Source organism: Protopterus annectens, chromosome 11.part0 (assembly GCF_019279795.1).
Source record: "Protopterus annectens isolate FY-2018-M chromosome 11.part0, PAN1.0, whole genome shotgun sequence".
Taxonomy (NCBI): domain Eukaryota; kingdom Metazoa; phylum Chordata; order Ceratodontiformes; family Protopteridae; genus Protopterus; species Protopterus annectens.
The window spans coordinates 1,552,418,197-1,552,442,734 of NC_056745.1; positions in this window are offsets into that span (position 1 = coordinate 1,552,418,197).

The following is a 24,538-nucleotide window of genomic DNA, read 5'->3' on the forward strand; positions in this document are numbered from 1 at the left end:
TCCGCCTTACTAAGCTAGAATAGTCCAGTTTCAGAGCTTGCTGATCCCTGGGCTTTGTTTGCAGTTCCTGTTACTGATTCTTTACCTAATTTGGAAGAGAGGATGTTCCCTTGCTTACCAGTGGGAGTGGGAAGCATTGAGCTGCCTGTTGGTCCAGTTTTGTGAGGTTTCAGCCAGCAACTTGTAGTTTATTGGTCGTTTTGGGCCAGTTCCTAGCTTCTTTCAGCCCCCTGATATAAAAAACGCTAAACGCTGCTTTGCCGATTTAGCCTTGATGAGCGGAGCTGCCACTGTTACACACTAGGGCAGCGCCGGTTAAGCAGATTTAAACTATTAGGGCTACCTAAATTACACTCTTCAAATTTTCCCTTAAAACTACCTTCCTCGAACTATACTACTGATCTAATCAGCGTATCCTATAACTAAAAAGATCATCTCTACTTGACTCCAAGTAGACTATTCTCTATCTGTTAAACCTAGCACTTGCTCCTACAGTACTTATTACCTTGATACGGCGCTCTTGTCATAGATAGTACCCCAAAAAGGCAAACCCCCATTTCTCAGTCACCCACATCCCCCGGAATCTTCTTTAAAGTTTTTTTTGTCTATTCCTTCTAGCATGTCGAGGGATCAGTTGCTAGTATCCTCTCCTGCTCAGCTGGTGAACCTGGGAATATTGAGGCAATGTTACAATTGCCTCATGTACACAGACAACCCTCTCCTCCTCCAACAAAACACAAATACATGCGAGAGATGCAACTATACGGCCAAACTGGAGGCTGAGCTCTCTCAACATAGGACTGGCAAGACCAGTCAGGAGGAGAAGGTTACCACACACACACTATAGACCCAGTCTCACATAGTACCATCACAACCTCAAATCATACACATAAACACACAAAGACATACTCGGAGGCTCTGATCAAAAATCTACCAAAACAGCAGAGGCCACCAAAGCAGACACCCAAACAACCACCACCTCAGAACACATCACCTGCAACACATAGACCTCACAGTCAGAGTGTCAAACAGTCACAGCCCTTAAGGCCAAACAAAATGCCAGACACACTAGTCATTGGTGACTCCATAGTCAGACACACTGACGCCTCGCACACAAGACTGAGTAAGGAGAAGGTCACAGTAAGCTGCCTGTCGGGTGCTAGAATCCGCCACATAACGCAAGCACTCAGGTCTCTCAACAGCAGGTACAAATATGACTCAGTCATTGTCCACGCTGGTGTAAACGACCTGAGACGTACCTCCTTGGACTACATGAAAAGAGACATTGAGGAGCTCTCTGATTATGTAGCCCAGGCAGGTATGACCCTGACCTTGAGCAGTATCCTACCTTCACCAAGAATGATGCCACAATACAGAGATAAGATGATCAGCTTTAACAATTGGCTTAAACACTGGTGTCATTCAAAGGGGATCCAGTGTCTGTCTGCCTGGAATGACATGCTGGACAAGCCACGCTGCTCAAGGGATGGCTTGCACCTGTCACCCTGGGATTCGGATATTGGCAAAGGCTCTTGCCACCCCCATAGTGCCCTTTTTAGGCAAGGCTCAAATTCTAAACCTACCACCCTAGAACACAAAAAAGGAAAAAAACTAAGGGTAATGCTGCTCAATGCCAGAAGTCTGAATCTCAAAATGCATGCACTCGAGGCCCTTCTCAGTATGGAGAACATTGATGTCTGTGCTGTGACAGAAACCTGGTTCAAGGCTCCTGAGAGCACCCCAGCACTATCAGGTTTTACCTCATATCATGCTCCGCCCCAAAATCCGGACAATACCAAGAAAGGAGGGGGGGTATCCATATTCATCAAGGACACCCACACCTCAAGACTGGTGGCAACGCACGATGCATCGGAGACCATCCAGGTGCAATTAACCATAGGCAAGACTGCTCTGCAAATTGTAGCATGTTACAGGCCACCCTCACAAACTCAGGAACCTCACATGGCCTTCCTGAAAACACTAGAGGAGATAAATGTATCACCAAACACCATCATACTAGGTGACTTCAATTACCCTAATATAGACTGGGAACACTACTCAAGCCCAAACACCCTAGCCCAAAAGTTCCTGGAATTCATAAACTCAAATGCCATGGAACAACTAGTTACCATCCCCACAAGAGGAGATAACATACTTGACCTCATCATCACGAACATGGGAGCACAATGTTCAACACCGGAAGTATACCCCTCACTGGTGAGATCAGATCACAAACTAATCTCGCTGGAGGTCCTCATCCCCCCCCCCCCTGAAATAAAAAAGACCACAGTAAAGAACTTCTCGAAAGCCGACTTCACACTTCTAAAGACCAGTGTGGTCTCCTTTAAGGCCCCCGAGCCGGCGGAAAACAGTACACAAGCCGCTGAATCACTTACAAATGCCTTCTACCAGCACCTGCAGGACTGCATGGATAAGGCAATCCCAAGCAAAACAAAGACTCTTTGTACCAAAGGCAAGCGTCCAGTCTGGTGGACCCCAGCCATAAACAAACTCTACAACAAAAGGAGGAAGCTACTACAAGATAGAGCAAAATCCTTAAAAGGTAAAACACCCTTGATCACTATAAGTAAAAAACTAAGAGCTCTCATAAAATCATCCAAAGCAAATTTTGAGACAAAAATAGCTAAAGACTCAAAAGACAATCATAAGGCCTTCTTTAGCTATGTTAGAAACCTGGGAGAAAACTTCCAGATATGCTCAGAACTAGTTCAAAATGATGTGAAGATTACTGATCCAATGGACATTGCCAACATACTGGCTGACAGGTTCAGTGCAAACTTCTCCCCCCCAAAAGGAGAGATATCTATACCAAACGATTGCAGCCCCCCAAACATCTCCAACGCCCAAGTGAGAACTGCTCTCTCCAAAGCAAAAAACACAGCATCCATGGGACCTGATGGTGTCCCTGGCTGTGTGCTCCACGAACTCAATGAGGAATTAAACCCACAGCTAGGACAGCTGTTTAATCAAAGTCTTACCTCTGGATACGCACTCCAGGAGTGGTGCACTGCAACTGTGGTCCCACTTCACAAAGGCGGTGCCTCCACCGACCCTGGAAATTACCGCCCATTAGCTTGACAAGCCTTATCTGCAAAGCCATGGAGAGGATCATAATGGACCTCATAAATAAAGACATAGGGAATTTGCAGACTTTGGATCCAACCCAGTTTGGCTTTGTCAAAGGCAGATCATGCCTTTAAACTTGGTTGACTTTTTGAAACAGTCACCAAAGCCATTGATGAGGGAAAGGCAGTCCATACAGCCTACCTCGATCTGGCGAAGGCCTTCGATACAATACCCCACTCGGGTATCATTGAAAAACTCATCAGCTTAAATATTAACCCATACATCACAAGATGGGTTGCAAACTGGCTGAGTGACAGAACCCACAGGGTCAGAGTTGCTGGCGCCATGTCAGACTCAAAGCCTGTCACAAGTGGTGTCCCACAGGGCTCAGTCCTGGGCCCACTCTTGTTTGGCATCTACTTCTCAAGTACAAGCAAACACAGGAGGGTTATGGCTGACAAAGTTTGCAGATGACTGCAAACTGGGCCATAGTAGAAAACACATCTGACACAGATATCCTTCAGAAGGGTCTCACAGAAACGGATAACTGGTGCCAGAGCCATGGCCTAAAGTTAAATGCCAAAAATGCATAGTCATACCCTTCGGGAAAAACAAGGTTACCCCTAGCTACCAAATAGGTGGCAATCCACTGAGCACAGAAGAAGTTATCAGGGACCTGGGGACCCAGGTTGATAGTAGTCTGTCATTCGACACCCATGTAGCTAAAGTAGTTAGGAAGACCTTCTACATTGCCCACCTTATCATGAAGGGATTCTCATCTAGATCAAGGGAGGTCATTGTCTCCCTCTACTCATCACTCATCAGACCAATGATTGAGTACAATGCCCCATTCCGAATGTATCTGACCCGACACTTGCAGCAGCTGGAGAGGCCACAAAAGTTTCTCACCAAAAGGATAAAGGGTCTCAAAAATCTGTCCTATGCTGCCCGACTGAAAGAACTCCAGCTCTATTCAGTCGCCACCGCTTGCTCAGAGGTAACCTTTGCCTAACATACAAGGCCATGTCAAACCCAGATTTGATGAATATGCTTCACCTCAAAAAATCTAGATCCATCAGAGCCACAAGGGCGGGAGACTTAAACCTCGACACGGCTATTAATAGGATGTGCTGGAGGGATAGATTCATCACCCAAAGACTCCCTATGCTGTGGAACAAAATCCCGGTATATGTGAGGCAGAGCACCTCGCTGGCCTTGTTCAAGAGAAATCTTGACCAATGGATGGGAGGTCGCAGATATACCCCAGGGATTACCTCAGTGTCACTGCTCGACAGAGGCACAGCAAAATAATGGGTCTAGTTCCCCATACTAAAGGGGTGGCGTAAGCCACAAAACGATGGGCTAGGCTTGTAAATGCCCTCGGGCAGATAGCCTAGTATGAACCTATGAACCTATGAACCTATAAAAATTCACCAATACATATAAAAACATCTTGATGCAATTAAAACAAACTATGCCTTGTAAATAATAAAATAGTTAAAACTTCCTGAAAAAACAGTCAAGTAGTAAATAAATCAATGCTTCACACTTTTTCAGCTCTTGATTTCAAAACAGGTTTGAGTGAAATAGTTTTGTTCAACCCAGATCTATGGTTCTCTTCAATACATCAATACCTAATTGTGTTAAAAAAAAAAACTTCCTATACTCTGGTCAATATTAGCAGTAGCCAGAAATATTATTACTAGGAACAGGATTTCTGAATCTCTTCCATCTTTTACAGAGTTTAAAACAGGTATTACTGACCTATGTCATTTAGAAATTCTAACCATCAATTCTCAAACAACTAGGAAAACATATAACGTGTGGGTGAGTTTACAAAATCTATTAAAAAAAGAGCAAACTGTTCATATGTTTGATTAGAAATGTTTGTGTACAAAAGTGGATGTATTTGTAAATACCTTAGTTATTTTTGTTATGTTATTTATTTGCATTTATTTTACCAATTGTATGTTAAATCTCATATGATCATTTGTTAATACATGAAAATCAATAAAAGTTGTTTTAAAAAAAAAAGAATGTTTATATATGTTTATAGAGGGCACTAACCTTGCTTTTAGTTTTAAAGTCGTAGTTGTGCTCGTAGATTATTTTCCTTAATGCCATCTCTGTCTTTCCTATGTAAAATGATAGGCATGTATTACATTTGGCTACGCAAACTATCCTGTAGTTGAGCAGTTTCCTTTAATAAATCTGATACAGTTGTCATATATGAACAGTTGTTCAGCCTGAATGATATAGTTGCACTGTTTACAGTATCCACATTTCCCTGTTCTCCCCATAGGTAATACTCCCTTTATTCATTCCCCCATGTTCAAAAAAACTCTTCAAATTCTTGGAAACTTTGTTCTTTTGGGTTGACTCCCTACCACTGTGTATATGTAAGGCTTTGATCAGAGAATGCTCCAGTTCTTCACAATAACGGATCTAATGTCCTAAAATTCATTATTAAATTCCAATACTATAACTGTTCCAAAGGTGGAGGTGTTGCCATCACCCTTTTTACTTAAGCCTTTGCCCAAAATAGGCTTAAATTTCAGTTTCCTACTTTCTACAACTTCCCTTACCACCTTCTTAACCATATGTCTTGGGTATCCCCTGTTGTAAAACATGTTTTTTAATTTGTTGATTACCTTCAAAAATATGCCCAAATCCAAAACCATTCTAGCCAACCTGATGGCTTACCTCCTAACCTAACTAACTTTCTGGTGACATGGATGTGAACTTTCATAATGTAAATAGGTGTTACTATAAACAAGTTTTCTACAAATACTGGACTTGAATCCTTGATCTACTTTGAAAATTACAGTGTCTAAGTAATTCATTTAAGAATTGTTAAATGAATAAGTAAATCTTAGAAATCCTGTTGTAGTATTCAGATACTCAATAAAACTACTGATTCTTCTGCACCCAACCATAAAATAAAAATATCATCAAGGTAGCGTAGGTACATTTTAGAAAATTTGAAAAATGCACACTGAAATACATGTAAAAGTTCCCATGCATATAAAACAACATTGATGAACATAGGGACACATGCTGAACCCATCGCTATACCAGAAACTTGTTTAAAGATTTCACCCTCAGAATATACAAAATTGTTTTCTAGCACTATCAGTATACAGTCCTAAACTAATTTGATGTTGTCAGTGTTTAAAAATTGCAACTCATGGAATAACTCCATGCCTTTCTCAGTAGGTATACTAGAAAAAGATCAACAATGCCAACTTTCAAAAACCCAATATTACTGTCCCAGAAGGTATTTTTAGGCCTCCCCAAAAAGTCCCAGGCATCTTTTAGAAGATGGCTGAACATGGAAAAGATACATTGTGGAACACAATATAGTATAAATAGTACCCCTGTGCAAAGATGAGGTAAGTTGTAAGCACAGTGGTTGCATAACAAAAAAAATAACATGATATGCATAGTATGCCAATGACTGTATAGTAATATGCAAATGAGTTTCCACATGCAAATGGCGGACAGCAAATGTGCAAATGGCAGTATCAAAGAAGGCAGAATGATTCATATAAAGGAGGCATGCTGGGTGCTTTGGTGATCACCTGTTCTGAATGCCAGTAATTTTCAGTGCACAGGACACTAGAATGTATACAATAACAGCAGCTATTGCAGAGCAGCATATATAAATGGCCATTCTGGTGGCCAGTACCAGTGACTTTGCATGCCATCACCTGTAATGTCAATGGAGATGTTACCATCAAAATGTAACGTATCACCACTTAACTGACCAGCAGATTATGGACTGCTTCTGTATGGATACGGATACCATATGGGAGCTTACTGAACTATATCATCTGCATGGAGAATCAAAGGGGAGCACATGGACAGCCCATCCCATTGAACATTAAGATATGTGTAGCATTAACCAGCCTAGCCGTGGGAAACTTTCAGTGATCTACAGGGGATATACTAGTAATTTAGTAGGTATCAGACTCATACATCCTAAACCAGTTCCTTAATACTATGCTGCAATATACAGAGCAGTATATATGGTTCCCCAGGACTGTAAAGGAGAGAACCACAACTATGCAATCGTTGTACAACACACCTTTCCCCGCTGAGGTCCTGGGAGACATTGCACACATTGCGTTATTCCCATGGTATCATATACATGAACAGAAATGGCTTCTCCTCTCTCAACTGCCAGGCAGATTGCAGTTCACGGGGTATGATCTATAGTGTCTGTGACTCAGTAGGTACCACACTCACCTTTGGTGCTGGAAGATCAGAAGGCTGTGGGTGCTATTCTCACTCCAGGTAATTCAATTCATTTTCTATTACTGACACTGCAGTTCAGCATTCAGCATTATGGGGTGCAGCACTCCTGAGTGTTAGTCTACAGATGAGAAGTTAAACCAAGGCCCCATCTGCCTGAGTTGGTGGTGGTTCAGGTAGATGTAAAATATTCCACGGCACTTATCAAAAGCAGTATGAAAATTCCCCCAGTGCCCTGGACAAATTTCACCGTGTAAGTATAAATACCACTTATGTAAAAAGAGACTGCCAGCCAGTCACCTAAGGAGGAATACATACATGTGCTTGTGCACTGTCCAGGCAGGTCCCATAATTGTCATATGTAGTACATGTCTGTCTCATGTTAATGTTTAGTGTGCACATGTGTGTGCAGTGGGGGACTTTCTATAGGGACGTCTACTCAGTAGATACACATGTAGGTAGGTACAGAGTTCCCTATATACAGTTACTATGCCAATCATATAGCAAACTGCATGTAATGGTGTCACCAGTGTGTGTTGTAAAGATTAACAGATATACAGTGGAACTATGGATGATAACCTACCAGCAGCTTCACAAAACAAGATGGAGCACATGTTTATAAAACAAATCTACCATAAAAACAACAAAAAAAAAATAAATTTATTCACCTTGTAAAAGGGACTTCTTCAAACTAAAGTGATACACTTATATACTTAAGCAACACACAGTAGTCCTATAATAAATTACATGCTCAGTGCTAATATTAAAATAAGTGGTGTAAGACAGAAGTTTTATTAGTTCATTAGCTGCATCGTGTAACTGTGTCACTGCATTCTAAATGTGTACTATTACTAGAAAAAACATTGCTACCCAATATTATAAATTATAGCATTCACAGCTTGATATTTTACAAAAACAAAACTTATGGCTCAAAAAGAAATGTTTGTTTTAATTACATGTATAATGGTATAACCTAATAACATTTAAATTAATTATTTATTTGGTTTATTGTATGTAAATTGTTTTATAAAATTTGGCAGAATTATTTAATACATTTTTATTGTTTGGAAAAAAAGATAACTCTGGAGTTAGGTAGGACTGTATCACTTGAATGATTTTCTGGCTTTACAGATACCTGGCAACCATGATGCAGGTGAGTAAATATATCCAGGTACTAGACAATGTAAGAACTACTGGTACTTGAAGGTCAGCAATGTAGCTAACAGTGAACCAGGCAAAACTGCATAACTGTATGAAACAAACATGAATCTCAAGAGCAGAAAACACCTGTCATTTCACATAGTACAATATGTATCTGGCATTATTACACAAATATATGTTTATGTCTGTTGTGAGTTGATAAGTTACAAATACCTATTTGCTTGCTCATGTGCTTCCCAGAAGATGTAAGTGAAGATTGCATAAGTTGGTCATACATAGGGTGAGAGTCAAATTGCCATCAAGGGCACGGGTACATCATCTGTCAATTAAAGTACTGCCGACGATGACAGCCATCAATACTTTATACACAGATATGGACCATACCTCAGAACTGTCCAGATTTTCACAGAATGTCCAGAATTTTGCATCATATTTTTGGGTTGCTCCTCATAAAATTTGTGGTTTTCTATCCAATTGCTGTGGATTGAAGTTACTAAACAATGGTATATATTTGTTTCAGACTTCATATTTTTCAGTAAATGTATGTTAATGAAACTTAATTCTAACAACTTTTTAAGTTTATTAAGTGCAATATTGAACAGCTGTCCCTGATTTTAGGTGCATGTCCCTCCATTAATTTTCTCTTTTCTTTGTCCAGATTTCTTGCACTTAAGAGGCTGAGATGTGTGGTTTAAACTGAAGAAAATGAATTGCCCTTAAAGCTACTTAAACACATTGTGAGGCAGATCAGTGAATATAACCTATAGTTGTATATATTTTCATTTTTTTATGTAACAGACAGCCAACTGGACTTTGAATTGTTATTTTGAATAGCTTTACTTCTAGAACACATTGTCTATTACTTATCTGAAAGAACATTAGATAGTGCAATGCATAAAATACTTTATTATGCCTTGAGCAGAGAAAGCATGCTTTTAATTAAAAAAATGTATAATCCTCTTTCCTTTGAGCAGTGTTGTGGTTAGCTCATAAAAGATAGCTACATGAAGTAAACTGAAGCAGCTTCCTGATAATTATTGCACTTGTAAAAGCATTAGATGAATAGAATGTCATAATGTAGACAATTACAGTGTTAAAGACTTTACTCTAACTTGTCTTAAATTATGAGGTGACTTCATATATTAATAATAGCATTAGTCATTCATTTTCATTGAACTGTGCAAGGTTATAAAATTTATGACATTTATGTTCAGGCTACATAACCTGTTATTACAATGTTTCAGATTTATGACAGGTGAAAGGGGTACATGTTTTTCCCAGTGTGTCATATTCATTGAAATTATTTGCCTATTATTTAATAGAGAGGGCGCTTTAACCATGTTAAAATTAAATATGCATATGGAAAACAGATGTCTGATGCAGTCTTGCACAATTCATGGTAATTTTATAATACAAGTCACCATGATTTATTGCATTGCAAATACCTACAACGCCAACAATACAAAGAGCAGGAGTTACAGAGTAGAGCCTTTCCAGTGACTGGTTGCCTTACGTACACCCTGCAGTTATATACAGTATAGTCTCTTGATTAGAATGAGGTATACATGCTGTCTGTTACAGTAGGCTGTAGATGTACAAGTTACCTGTATACATCCACATTATGTGCATCAAGATGTGGTGAAATAACAAAATCTGAGAGTATTGCTACAGTTCAGACTATCTTGTTGATATTCTCCTTTTTTATCAGGCCTGAACTAGAACTAGTATTACAGCATATGGTGAAAAGCCAATGCAGAACATGATGTCAGACTTTGGCTAGTTAAAGATAACTAGAATGGCTCAAATGCTGTGGTACCAGAGAATATACATACAGATCTAACTGCAAGCCATGAGACACTCAGTTTTGATATTTTTGTGTGAATGCTATTGAGTATCTTAACTGGGTTATCTAAATACATGCATTCTGAAATCATTTTTGCGGTACATTTCTGGAGTCATCGATAAAAAGGACTATGGCTGTAATTCACAGACAGGAGCTTTGTGTTTACACAGTGCTAAATACCAACTATCTCACAGAGACGAACCATTGTAGTTGCTCAGACCTGTATATCAGGGCTTGCACAGCACCAATACATTGAGTAAAAGAGTGCAGAGTCAAGTAAAGGAGTCACAATACAGGGACAAGTACTGGTAGGCAGGATCCGCAGAGGAGTTATGTTAGGAAAGTAAAGAACATTTTTAATATTGTGGTCGATATCAGTGGAAAGGCAAGCAAGTGTGTCCAAGACTGTGTACAAGCACTGCCACATTCCTACACTAATGGCAGACAGCTCAAGTAGGGCCAGCACAGCAAAGCTCCTAGGGAGTTGCTTATATAAGTGGGGAGGAAAAGGAGACATAGCAAAGTTAGAAAAGGGGAAAAGCAACAAGAGGAAAAGATACAGGGGTAATCATATGGAATGACTGATTAGAGGAGAAGGGTATATACTTTTTTCTGTACGATAGGCTCCCATTTTTCATATAAGATGGGTAGCTATGGAAGATAGTGAGGACCAGCTCTGGGAGGGAGAGAGGGAGAAGTGAAGGTTGCAACGGCTCATAAGCAAATTTAAAATTTAGACATGACCAGGCAGGGGTGGTACTCACTAAACAGGTAGGGGCAAAAGTGTAAAGAAACAGGGTGGTGGACACTTGATGATGTGGAGAACTGGACAACAAACAAGCCATGGGAATAGCAGACAAGGCAGGGGAGCATACTGGAGGTGGACTAGGACAAGGTACGTACTGGACTTCTGTTAAGGACAGGGCCAAGCAGGACAGCACCATTTAAGATGATAGCACAGTGCATTAAGGTGGTGATTCAGAGACAGCTGCAATAAATTCCCTCATTGAAATAACTACTGTGTCATGAGGCACAGATTAATATAATAAAAAACACCATCACCATATTGAGAGACACTCTACTAATATGAGCAGCTATGGAATCAGAATTTACTCTATTAGGACACTGAATTTTGAAGCAGGTAAAACAGGCATAATGATGGAAGACAAGACATCAGGTAATGTAGCCCTGTGGTGTACTGAGCAGCCATGGTGATTGACAGCAACAGTGTTTATAGAGAAACTGCTGTATGAGGGTGTGGAAACACAGCACAATGCCAGGAATATGTCATGTCAGGCTGCAGGTGAGAGGCACACCAGTGGCAATGCTCTCAGAAGGCAGGATATGCTACACAGGACATGGGGGCTTCTGCTCTTTGGGAAGGGCATGCCAACGCATATTGTGGGGGAGGACAACAAGATGTGAAATGCATTACAGGCATTTAATAAACTGTTGCAGGAAAGGGTGATATAATAACAAGCTCGTAGCTGCAGTATGAATACGAAAAAGGGAGCATCAAAGCCCAACATTGGGCATGTAAGCAGACACTTTATGGGCCTGGTGGGGCAGTCGACATTCATATGGGGCATACACACATAGCCATTCACACAGTGATGAACATGTGTTACCCAGTGGGGTACACATCTTGTTATGAGTCCATAAGAGATGAAATTACTCAAACTGTTCAGTACTCAAGAAACTGAGAAGTTACTGCAGGCCCTCTGCACACATGGCACACACATCATAGCCAAAGGTAACTCAGACAAAACACACATCATAGCCAAAGTGTAATTCAGACAAAACACACATCACAGCCGAAGGTAACTCAGACAAAACACACATCATAGCCAAAGTGTAATTCAGACAAAACACACACCATAGCCAAAGGTAACTCAGACAAAACACACATCATGGCCAAAGGTAACTCAGACAAAACTGTTTTGAGATCAAGTGTAGCAGGGTGAAGCACATGACATCAGTACTGTGGGTGGCCATAATAGATGTGTATATCAGGTTCAGCGAAGGGGAAAGTGATATGATATTGCATACCAAGAACATGGCACAGGACATTTTCAAAGACATGTCTATCAAAGGAGGTGGACCACCAGTACAAAAGAACCTCACACAGGTGAAGTATCTCCTGGTATCCCTGTTGGGGGAAGAGTTGTGAGCTTTCATATCTGTCAGTGGCCTGAATATGGGAGATGATGTGGTGAAAACTGTGCAGATGTTTGTAGGGGATATACCAGGGTAGTGTTTGTTGTTGTAGTGCTATATTGTGGAGTGCACTGTATATGAGACAGGAATTATTCGGCAAGAAGCATCTGCATATCTATTCAGCAGGTGCCTCCTCCACAATTACAATGATCTGCACAACCAGGTATTATTATGATAATAGTAATAATAATAATAATAATAATAATAATAATAATATCTATTTGTTAACCATGTAGGCCCACTGGACACACAGTTACTTTTCATGTGTCACCTGGGTGCAGTGTCCACTGAAGTGATTTGTTTATTGTCACACAGTAGGCAAATGGTGACTTGGGGACTGATGGAATCAAATTCAGTGCTACGAGAACTATAGCTCACAGCCTTAACCCTCTACTCCAACTGCCAGGTGTGCAGGAATCCATATAGTATTTGAGATTCTGTCATATATCAGTATGCCTGCTGTGCGGGGGTAGAGGTTTCCATTTATTACAGTGCTGCCACTGATATACTGTCTTTATGCTTTCACAGGTTCTGTTGGTGAAGTGTCTAACACAAGTGGACAGCACATGCCTGATGTCAGTAGGTCACCTGTGGCTGGCAATGATGGCAACTGTTGTGTCAGTAACACTCACAGTGGAAGCCTCACACACGTCCCCTATTTATGAGAAGCCTGTGTAGTGACAGTCTGAGACACTAGCCTTACCATTGTTAAGCGGACATCCTCTAACTGTAAGCCCTAGGCAGGTTACACAGGAGTTTGTAGCCCAGATGGCATCTACGAACCACACTGCCTCCGACATGCTTGCACTCCCCACAGAATGGAGGTTTGCTAGTTTATAACACTGCCATGACTCCAGGTATGTCCCTGACCTGGGTGCAACACTTGGCTTTAATCAGCACACGTGTAGGTCAGTGATCCAGGCATAGATAACTGCCATTCACATTATTATGGAGAGGGCGAGTTTGCTGCACGACCTGCATGACAACTTGTAACACCTTGGCCTGCAGGATGGCATCTGATGCCTGCACATGAGATAGAATATAGGGAGTGGGAGGGGGAGAGGAGGTTGCTGTCCAGATCACTGGTGGTTAATGTGGCGTCAAATGATACATTCATGAGACAAATTCTGCTGCCTGTGGCTGTGAATGGTCTGGATGCAAGGTGGCTGGTCACAGGTCAGGCATATCCAAAATAAGCAGAGTGTTTCTGAGAGGGAATCCTTTTCACAGAGGCTATCACACCTGTATGAGGCCAGTCCCATGTATGTGGCCACTAAGACTCCCAGGATCCACTCAGGGACATCTCACCAGGATGCATGCTCTTGGCCATACAATTTTACACCATCACTATTTGCTGACAGAGTGCCATATCTACATGTGGATGTTTTACTGCCCATGGATGCTATACATCTGATGAGTCACAACAACACACAATGCTATAATTTGTGACATAACAACTCCACTCTACCACTGGAGGATGTGATCCTTAACTGGCCACAATGTGCTGCTTGAGTGGGTGGCTTACTACATCACTTTCCATGATATTGTCCCATGTAATAACATTGCTGTCACCTGTCATTGTTTTTCCCACCTGTGCAAATGATGATGAGTCTTCCCTGCCCACCCATTACCTTGTGTGGGAAAGGTAATGTTCAATGCAGTGTGCAGCCAGTCCATGCACTGTAAGTTTGATAATGCATGTATCACTTTATTTTGTGTTGTTTGTTCCATGACTCATAGTTGTGGAGCAGAAACTGCCCCTTCACCTGTGCTGCAATGTATTGTGCACACCTCTGCTTCATAAGGGTTCCCATTGCTTGATGTTTCTCTTCTGAATGGCTTCCCTGTTCCTTGTCAGCTACTCCAAAAGGGTTGTGGGGCCTGCTGGGATATTTCTCTGCTGTTGAAGATACTTCCACACATCCTGAACTGAAGTTATTAGAACAGTGCTTTTATATGTCCCACTGAGAAGCATACATTTGGTGGACACTATTAATTGTGTTGAAAATTAGAAAGTGTTTATGTATTAAACCTACCACAAAGTTTTCAAATTTGACTACAGAGGAAAGGGACTCATTACTAGTGCTCTCCTCAGATAAAACTACTGGAGTCATGAAAAAATATATAAGTGAAAAGCTATGAACATTGTGGATTATGACAATAAAATGTTTTAACTATTGACTAATAAAGTCAATAGGAATAACAAAAAAAAGATGTTATAGTTATGTAGATAGTTGGTTATATCAGAATTTTCTCACCAAGATATATGTTTATTTTTCATGCAGTTGATCCTACTACTGGGTGATCTTTGGTATACCAAAAGTCCTCAAGAATGAGCAAGATCCCCCACTGAAACTGATTCTGTCTGCAAAAAGCTCTGAGTTAAAATATGTGAGAATTTTTTAGATAAAGTATCAAAGGTAGTACTGTGTGAAAGTCCATCTTTTGTAAGAGAGCCCTTCCATTTTAAAGAGAAGGTCACTAAGACAAGGCATTTGACACAATACCCCACTCAGGTACTGTTGACAAATTCAAGAGGCTAGGTACAAACCCTTATGTCACCTGGTGGGCAGCCAGCTGTCTCACAGACCCAGAAAGTTGGAATTGGAGAGTCCATCTCTACAAAGAGACCAGTCCTGAGATCGCTCCTTTTTGGCATTTACTTCTCTGAAGGCAAGGCCAATGTCAATGGCCTCTGGCTGATGAACTCTGCAGATGATTGCAAATTAGGAGCTGTTATTGAATCCCCCATTGACACAAATGTTCTCCAGGAGGGGCTGACATAGGCAAATAACTGGTGTCCAAGGCCATGGACTAAAATTAAATGCCAAGAAATGCGTAATAGTATCTTCAGGATGTCATCTACCCCTGGTAACTATCATATTGACAACAAGCCCTTAAGATCTGACCCAGTAGTCAGGGACTTGGGGATAAACACAGAGAGTAATCTTGCCTTTGATATGTCTACAGTAGTGAGGAAATCATTCTATGTTATGCAACGTATAAACAAAGGTATTGGCATCTAAGTCCAAGGAAGTCATTGTTCCACTGTATTCAGCATTCATCAGACCTATCATTGAGTACAATGCCCCCTTTAGTATGTACCTAACTAGGCATATCCAACAATTGGAATGTCCACAGAGGTTCCTAACTGAAAGAATAATGGGTGAAAGTAATATCTCATATGCAGACCGCCTCATGGCCCCATACCCTGTGTTCTGTCTCCAACAGGCTGTAGAGGGGAGATCTATGCCTGGCATACAATGTATTGTCAGACTGTACCATGCTGGACCTCCTGCATATCCACCAAACAAACAGCATCAGATGTACCTGCTCTAAAGACTTAAACCATGCCTGTGATATAAATTGGACCTGCTGGAGTGAGAGGAATGTATCCCAGAGACTCTCTTTTCTGGAATAGGCTCCCCATCAATGTGAAACAGAGTTCCTCCCTAACCCAATTCAAGTATAGCTTGGACAATTGGATGGGAAACAGGAAATTCATCCCTGGTTTGGCACCTATGTCTCTAATGGGCACAGACAAGCTATAAATGGTTCATCTCCCAGGCTCCTGCTTGTAAATGTTTCATCTCCCAAACCCCTGATTACATTTACTAAGGGTGTCAGAACTTGTCAGAGATTTTGGATGCATGTCTAGGATTAAAAAGGCCCTTGTGGTCATTAGTCTAGTAAACACCTATGAACTTACGAATTAATATTTTGTATACTCATGAGGATTTATTAGTCACAATAGATATGAAGTCATTTTATGCTGTTATTCCACAAGATCTGGGTATTGAGTGGGTTGGCAGTTCATTATTGGAAGATAAAAGATATGGGGTGAAAGAAATCAAGTTTATTGGAGAATGTATTGATATAGTGTTTAGAAACATTTTTTTATGTTTAACATCTAATATTTTAACCAGGTAAGAGGAGTGGCCAAGGGTACTACAATGGCCCTGAATCTTGTCAATGTGGTCATGGCATCTGGGGAAAAAAGAATATATCTCCAAAACTGACTTTTTTGAAATTACACATTTTTATGGTCATTTTATTGATAATATTTTAATATGAAGGCTCTTTGTTGGAGATGGATAACTTTTTTTGAATACATGAATTTTACAACAGATTTTTTTAAGTTTATTATGAATATTGAAAAAGAGAATATTGTATATTTGGATACTCTAGTTTATAAAAAATATCCAAAACAACTTTAGAAATTTCAATATCTATTCACAGGATGTAAAACAAACAGACACACACACACACACACACACACACACACACACACACACACGCACACACGCACACACGCACACACGCACACACGCACACACGCACACACGCACACACACACACACACACACAAGCAATGTTTTGAAAAGTATGCTCATTAAAGTGAAGAACCTAACTGCTGATGTGGATAAAGTTATTGCAATTAATAACCAATCAATGAAAAAGTTTGAAAATAGATGTTATACAAAAAAGTTTGCTAAAAAGTCCTTAAAAGATAAAACAGACATAACTGGAAGAGGAAATGAGTACAAGAACACTGATATTTTATTTGAACAGTGAATGTATCAAGAAAATTGTAATGGATTGAGCACTACAGTGGAAGTAATTGAAAATGTGAGTGAATGTCCAAAATTCATTCATAAGAGAGGAACTCGTTTTAAAAATATTTTGAGAGGAAGGAAAATTAAATTATATCTGTTAGCAAAAAAGGAACATACAATTTTTGGCTTGTGGTATGTGTAGCTGTATCCTTGACGGTATGAACTTATATTATTCTAACATCACTAGAACCAATTCCACTCATGTTATTTTGAACATGTTTCAGATTATATTGCTTGCATAGTATATTATACAACATGCAATGCACTATTAAGCAGGTTGATAGGCTGAATGCATTATATGGATCATAGGCTCATAGGAGATTACTAGGCTATTGACCTTGAGGTCATTTTAAGCTGAGCAATTTCATCCCAATGTAATACCATAGAAATGGTAGTGAATACCCAAGATTGCATTTAGTGATGACTGCCCATGTCCAGGATGGTTGTGGGCTCTCTCCCTGGGAAGAATTTAAGATGCCCATCCACTCATCCAGGTTCCTCTTGAGCAGTGTCATAGACCTGTCATAGAGGTGCTCTGTTTCACATGAATTGGTAGCCTGTTCCAAAGATGCAGCAGTCACTTAGAGGTAAATCTGTCCCCCCTGCATGTCCTATTTAAGTCACAGTCCATATTTAGGTCCCTGGAATAGGTAGCCCTAGTCCTATTTGATTTATGGATATGGAGCAAGTTCATTAGGTTTGGGTCTTGAATTGCTCTGTAGGCCAAGCATATGTCTCCCCTAAGAAGTCTATACGATAGACGGTATAGTGACATGGACTTTAGTCTATCTGTGTAAGACACATGCTGGAACCCCTGATCTTCTTTGTTAGAAACCTCTGTGGTCTCTCTAATTGTTGTAGGTGCTTAGTATGGTACATGCCAAAATATGGCTTTATACTCAATTATGGGCCGGATAAGTGCTGAGTATAGGGGGAGGGGGTATAAATTCTTTTGCTCTCAAGGTGATGCCTTTACTAATCAAGTATCCTTCATAGAAAGCTTTCCTTACTATAGCAGACACATGGTGGTTGAAGGTTAGGTCACAGTCAACATGTGATCCCAGGTCCCTTACCACTTCATGGGTACTTAGGGTATTGTTGTTCATTTGATAGTTTGAGAAGACATTGTTTGTGCCGAAGGCAATGATAATGCATTTCTTTGCATTCAGTTTGTGACCGTGACTAATACACCAGTTGCTGGTCTGCGTGAGACCCTCCTGGAATATACTGACATCATTTGGGGATTTAATGAGTGCACCTAGTTTGCAGTCGTCTGCAGACTTCATCAGCCACAACCCCTTAGTTTTCACCTGAACGTCTGAGAAATATATACCAAACAGTAGGGGGCCCAGCACTCACCCCTGTGGCACCTCACTGGTAACAGGTCTGCCGGTTGATGTGGAGTCACCCACTTTGATAGTGTGTGTCTAGTTTGTGAGCCATTTGGCAACCCATATTACAATGAAGGGGCTTATTTATTATTATTATTTAACATTTGTTTACCGTGTCCAACTTGGAATGAGCCAATTTTCATCGGAGGCCAGGGAGAAATGCTCCAAATGCATGTCGTTGTAATGTGGGAGGAAACTGGAGCAGCCAGAGAAAACCCACGCAATGCAGGGAGGATATGCAGACTCCACAGAAAAAGCACCCTAGCTGAGAATCGAACCAGAGAATCTCTTGCTATGAGTGTCAAATTCTATTAAATTTAAGAAGAGAGCATGGGCTGAATCATAGTGTGAATTTTAAGTGTTTATTTACGTGTTCATAATTTATTGGTTATATGATTTTTGTCACATGACTTGAATAGGGCATTTAATGCATGGATGTGATATGGGAAATAGAGCTAGTCTTATGTCACTGCATGCATTAGAGTTGAACATACTTATCTGTTTGTTATCTTCAATATGAGTTTCTCAAGTTTGCTTTGACTTGTTTTCTTGCCACTGTTTTATTAAAGTTTTGCTTTTGTGAATAGTTCAGTGATATATAGGGTAATAATGTGGGAGGAAGAGATAACATGTTATATAAGAGTTTCTTAAATAGAGACAAGAGATAGGGCAATAGCAACATTGCCCAGGTGTTTTGATGCTACATAAAAAGGAGCAACAAACGTGCTAATGTATATGCTTATGTTATTTATTTATTTGTTTATTGATTGTCATTTAGAGACTGGGGAAGTTTTGTCTGGACGAAAGCCATTTTTTAAGTGGAGGCCCAGGGAGAAAAGCTCCACAAGAAAACCTTTTTAAAAAAATATATGATACAATCAGAATAACACAATAAAAACATTTTAAAATTATATTATACAATTCAAAGATAAACTTATGCCAAGGAAGAAGATTGATATGAAAGATGTCAGTCTTAGCCTTAGGTTATGGTAAAAAGAGGTACAAGACAATTGTGGAGATGAAAAGTAGATTGTTCTGTAGAGGTCTAGAAAACTGAAGATGTTGGCAGGATGACAGAAATTAATAGCAGTGGTGGCTGATGAAGGAGAGTAGCTTTAATATGCTGTAAGTGAAAGGGTCACGTAGGGGATGAGAAAGGAGTGGCATGTGAAGGGTGTTAGAAAGGGAGGTGGGAAAATAAAAAGTAGCGGAGAAGAAGGATAATAGAAGGAGTGTGAAGAAGGGAGACTAGGTGTAGAAAGGGGGAGGAAATAAAAGAAACAATAACGCAAAAGAATAATGAAGGGAGAGTAAAGACAAATGAGTTAGTGAGAGGAGAGAAAGAGAGATGAGCTGTAGTGAGTAAGAAAGTTATCCAGGAGAACTACATGAACAAAGCCATGACTCACTTAATTACAGTTTTAGAGATATCTTAAATGCGGAGATATTAGGGGAGTGCCTGATAGTAATGGGAATCTGGTTCCAAGTTACAGCTACACAGTAAGAGTAGAGGTTTGGCCAGCTAGGTCATGTGCCTTATGTATGGAGAGCATTTGTTTATTGTTAGAGTGTAGTGTGTGACGATTGGGATGTAACAGGGCAGTCAGAGGGCTGGTATATAAGTGTGTAGGTAGTGAGTAGTTCTTTAGTAGTTAGTATAGATAAGATAGTGGGCTAGCTCTTGCTAATAGTGTTGTCAGAGGACTGAGCAGTGATTAGTGAGGAGAGGTTTGCTAGCAGCAAAGTGAGCAATTTTATTGTAATCTTGCTCAAGTTTATATACTGGAAAATATAGAAGAATGATACAGGAGAGAAGGCAATATGTAAGTATTTGAAAGAGTTAGTTTGGAAAAATTAGTCATGTATTTTTTTACTTCTGAAACGTATGCCTAACTTTTGGTGTGTTTTCCTAATAGAGTGCGCATGTGGTGGTTGAATTTGATTATCGTTTAAGTTTGGTGGGTGGGACTGCTTTGTTTATTGTATAGTTGAGAGAAGTGACTACTTTCACTTTTGTTCTGTAAGAAATGCCTCCTTGTAATTGTCATATGATGTGCTGATTTAGTCATTAATATTCACCAAGCAATCCTTTCGTATCACTGTTACCAGGCAGCAAATCACACAGATCATGTATTCAGTTGCATACTGGCCTGCTATATCATCTATCTACTGAAGCTACATGTACTTGTGAATGTGTGCAAGTCAACACAAAGTGGAAATGCCAGGCCCTTGATTTATTTTATTTAATTGCTGACCTACTAACCAACAATATTTGATTTATAATAACACTGTTTATAACTGTTAACTTAATGTTTTTAATATATTAATTGTCTGAGATTCACAGAAAAGTGCTGCAAGTGTACCTCTCAACGTCTTTGCTCAGAATGTCTGTATTGTCGGTCAGAAATAATTGATGTAGCTATCTGTTTGTGTGCCTGGTGTTGTCCACTGAACTGTACCCTCTCAAAAGAAAAAGAAATGTTTCTCTGAACTTGAAAAGAAAGACAGAGAAAGAGGAAGAGCTCCTTTCTTCTTTAACACTGAAGCAAACTGCTTGCTACATTTGTAGCCCAGGGAGTGCTACAGAGCTGTTTGTTTTAACTGCATTTTTATTTTTAAATGCTGGTGTGCACTGAAGAGCAGCTGGGATCAGCACCCCTAGTTATTAGGGGAAAGAGGCCCATAATCAGGGACAGTTTTAAAATATTATTCTAATTCACTTAAAATATTAATAGAACAACAGGTTTTGCATCAACATGCATTTTCTGAACAATAATAAGTGTGAAACTCTAATGTCTGTCATTGGAGACTGACTGTCATCTTCAATGGTTTAACAGAAAATCCAAAATTTTATGAGGGGCAGGACAAAAATTTATGGTAAAATCAGATACATCGTGCAAAATTAGGAACCTTTGAGAGGTATGTCTGCAGTACACCTCTCATTTAAGAAGATATGCATTACTATTACAAGTGCCTGCACTCTTTGCATGGCTACTACATGTGGTAGTTAGTATTGGACTGTGTGCACTATTTGTCTGTGAATCCCAGCCATCATGTATTCATGCCATTGGTTTTTCATCTCTGTTAGCTACATTGTCTCCTGACATAAATAGATCTATATGGATCAGGCCACCATAATGCTTAACAAACATTAAGTAAACAAATAAAGTAAAAATCAATCAAAAAATAAGTGGGAACAATGAGGAAAGCGAGATCCATTAAAACTGCAAAGCATCCACCCTCCTACTGAAGGTACATGTTGCACTTGTGCAGCAGGAAGCATGCTTGCCTTTGGTGCAGAGGGCTGTGGGTTCTATTCTCACACCATGTATATGGATTACTATCATTACAGTGCAGTATGGGGGGTGACTGCACTCTTAAGACCATCGTCCTTTGGATGAGATGGTAAAGCAGGGTCTCATCTGCTTGAGTTGGTGATAGCTCAGGTGAATGAAAATGATCCCACAGTACCTATCAAAAAGAGTGGGGGAAATTCCGTGATGGACTGGCTAAATTTCTCCTAGTAGCATAAATACCACCTCAAGTCTTCCTGAAAAGAGACCAGTAGCTTAGTTAGCCTAACCTGGTCAACAAAGGAAAAATAAATCAGATCTTTGCTGCTCTAACTACATGTATGCTAAGTATATGTTAATGACAATCTCCATTTTAGTGCACTGTTACACTGTGATTTATTTTGTGCAAACAAATGCTGCAAATATTGGTTGACAGATACAAAAATAACTATAACTTTATCACAAACATAGAGCTAGAATGAAAACTTGATATATAATGCCTTATTTGATGAAATGCAGTATAGTCTGTGTTTAATAATGACCAATACCCTATATTGCAGACAGAATACTAATGCTCATATTGTTTGCTTTGTGGAACTTGTGCGGTGAAAATTCTTATAAAAATAATATTAGTTCATGTTAGGAAAACTCAACATAAACATATGCCTTGTTTATCTTTAAATGACTTAAAATTATAAAAATGCTTACAGTCTCTTAACTGATATCCTTACTATTTAACTCTTCTTACTGCTGTGTTCTCTTATTAGTGTCTATGCCTATCTTTGTAAATCTGTATTTTAGTCATTTTGAGTTTTTTTTCAAGCAAAGTCAGTTTTAGACCTTTAAGGAGCAATTTCATGTAGCCAAATTATATTGCAATCCATGTAAACTGATAAAACATAATGTAAACTTGATATGATATAAACTTGAATGGTTTGGTTCCCACGATGCAGGCATGTGTTGCATGGCCTCTGTAGTATTATTATTACTATTGCTGTTTAATGCTATCATTCACTACTATATTTAATAAATAAAACCCTATTGTTCACAGTTTTGACAATCTAGCAAATTTGCCGAGGTCAGTTGTTGAAAGAATTATTTGTAAATCTATGGTGCTCTTCTTTCCATACCTCTTTTTGCTTTTCCAGACATTACAGTTTTCAGTTTTGAGACATAATGACTTTTGCAAGGAGGACAAGACACAGTATGCATAAAACAAACTTTTTTAGACAAAGCAAAGGAGAGCCTTAAGCTTCTGATTGGGGACGTACTGGCCTCACAGCCAGCTGTGTTTGCCTGTGGCTACATTTGGCTCCTGCTTCCTGTTGGGGTACATTCTTTTGATTGCTTCCTGTCTAGGAACAGGACTAGGGTGGAATTAAAAATAATAATAATGTCTGGCAGCTAAAAAGTCTGCATACAGATCAGCTCCTGTAAAACAGAACTTGGCAGTTCCAGAAGTAGGTGAATATTTTATATAAAAATACTGAAAATCATCTGAGTCTCAGATTTATATCACAAACAGCAATGTGGTTTATAAGTATGTTTTAATGCAGTAAGAATAAGTTAAATTCTTAAAATCTGCTTGTTATAATCCAGATTCAACCCTAAAGACCCTTGGACTAGATTGATTCATTGCAGATAATACAAAACAGAAGTATGGAGCTGAAAATATATTTAGGCTGGACTGGAAACACTGTCATGAGGGTTGCAGTAGGATAGAGTAGCAGACTGCGGCCTAATGCAGGTGTTACAGAGACTGTGGCCTGATGCAGGAGTTGCAGAGAGTGCTGCCTGATGCAGGTGTCACAGAGACTGCGGCCTGATGCAGGTGTCACAGAGACTGCTGCCTGATGCAGGCATCGCAGAGACTGCTGCCTGATGCAGGTGTCACAGAGACTGTGGCCTGATGCAGGGGTCACAGAAACTGTGGCCTGATGCAGGTGTCACAAAGACTGGGGCCTGATGCAGATGTCACAGAGACTGCTGCCTGATGCAGGTGATGCAGAGACTGCTGCCTGATGCATTTGTCACAGAGACTGCGGCCTGATGCAGGTGTCACAGAGACTGCGGCCTGATGTAGGTGTCACAGAGACTGCTGCCTGATGCAGGCATCGCCAAGACAGCTGTTTGATGCAGGTGTCACAGAGACAGCTGCCTGATGCAGGTGTCACAGAGACTGCAGCCTGATGCAGGTGTTACAGAGACTGTGGCCTGATGTAGGTGTCACAGAGACTGCTGCCTGATGCAGGAGTCACAGACACTGGGGCCTGATGCAGGTGTCACAGGCACAGAAATAGACCTCGGTGATTACAAAGCTGTTTGGGAAGATCATGACCAGCCCTATAAATGTGGATCACCTCCCATGGGGATAAGGTGGGTGTGAGTATGTTACAAGTATATGAGGACCCCATAGGGATGCCAGTTGGCCATGGTATGTTTTTGTGATCCTCTTTCTATTAGTTTTCATTGAATAAAGTTTACTTTAGATGCTTAGATGTATATTATTCTCAGTGGACTTGTTGTTTGTTCAAGACTGCTGTTCTCTTTTATTAAAGATTTTCACATTTCTTCATTGTTGTGCAACAGCATAGTTGTGTGGTTTCACTTATTTATGACATGTGTTGTTCAACTTAAATGCAACAACAAAAAGTAACTTTTTATGCAGTAATTCAG